We start from the raw sequence: 1,793 nt of genomic DNA, 5'->3' as shown, positions 1-1,793 counted from the left end.
TTCTTTCGCTAGTAACATCTTTTTATAGGTTAATTTCCTTAGATATTTGCTGCAAGTGTGTAATCGAAGATAGTACACATGTTATAATTAGTTGAAAGAATACATCACACTTGGCATTAGAAAAGTTTACAGATGTTAGACTGTCCTAGCTCCCCCAACCACAGGTAAATATCATGTTAACAAGTATGTAAGTCAACCTATTGTTTAACAGTCAGCCAGGTGTAACCTATTGTTTGACAGTCAGCCAGGTGTAAAAAATACCCTGTTAGGCCGAGGCATTGTTTACATAATGGGTCCAGGGTCACTGAGGGTGTGACAGAAGGTCCCCAGGGCATTTATCATGAATCATTACCACCATTTACCTGTATTTTTTTGTGACAGTGGCCAAAAGAAATCGACATAAAATCAGGTGATAATAAAATAATTGAATTGCATAGATTATATAGCAGGAAAAACGGTGCATCAAAAAAACATGATACTAACCGAAAAGTGACATAAACAGACGTGATATTAGGTGAAATGTACTGTATAGAACATAACGTATTGTTACATGCTAGAAATGTGTGATCAAGGACCAGCAATGTATAATATATAGAAAGAGTGGCATAAAACGGTGGTATTCAAATGGCTATCAGCATTATCTTTTCTGCAGTTCTTTCATTACATGTTAGAGCTGCAGAATAGAAATTTACTGTGGTTGCACATATATAAGTAAAGTCCCACCAACTGTTCGACTGTTGGCCCAGACAAGTTATTTCTTGTTTGATTTATCCTATATACGCAAAACAAACAGAAGCTCCCTTCTGTTTCAATTGTTAAATACCCGAGATGGAGGCATTTCTGTAAAAAGAAAATTATATAAAAAAACAATCTGTATGACTCTTAGCTATAGTAAATGGACGAGCTTATGTCAAAAAAAAAAAGCTGAGCAAAATGAATATCTTTGTTTAAGACACAACATACCGCGCTGAGCCTCTTATCTGGACTATTATCTTAAATGATGTTATATCGTGCTTGATTGTGAGTCGACCTATTTAAGTGTACGTGCACTGTAGCTATCAGTCGTTCATGAAAATAAAGACAGTAATCAGTTTAAAAGCAGTGAAATAGCAATTGTAAACATACAAAATGTACATCAGCTGACATATATAAGTGTTTTATTTAGACTTTGTTTTAGAATATGAAGTTTAACACATCAGAAATAAGCAATACAAAATGTTTCTTTTTTAAACAAAAAACGATCAACACGCTTAAGAAATAAAATAGAAAATATATATATATGAGACTAAAACAGAACTGACAATCGATACGAAAAAGCAATCGGAGATGCTTACCCCCAAAAAATGAGGCGGAACCAGATGCTCCGGAAGGATAAGTGTTTTCACCTTGATGTCTCCTGCCGAATCTAGAAAGTTTGTTTGTCACTAACGAGTTTTGCCATTGTTAACTACTTCAATAAATTGTTGTTATGAATGGATCGGTGAAGGATTTAGACCCAGAATAAAACAAAAAAGTTTTTTTGTATCCGAAACCTTGTTTGATTTTAGAAGGATTTTTGTTTGGTTGATAAGTCATCTTAAGGAAATGTCAATAAAGTTTACCTGTGTGTAGGATTACCAGCTTTATCCGACAAAACAAACTCTTAATGTGGCAGTTCATGTAATGCTATTTAAAGACCAGGGTTACAAATGGTTTCTCCGCTGATACGACTTCATACTTGTATTTGTAATGGAGGGTGGTTACCCTTCAGAAACACCTGGTCTTATTCCCATTATTCTTTTTCAGAGTTATGT

The sequence above is a fragment of the Mizuhopecten yessoensis genome, unplaced genomic scaffold (genome assembly GCF_002113885.1).
Source record: "Mizuhopecten yessoensis strain PY_sf001 unplaced genomic scaffold, ASM211388v2 scaffold11127, whole genome shotgun sequence".
Lineage (NCBI taxonomy): Eukaryota > Metazoa > Mollusca > Bivalvia > Pectinida > Pectinidae > Mizuhopecten > Mizuhopecten yessoensis.
Note: the sequence above shows the minus strand (reverse complement) of the source record.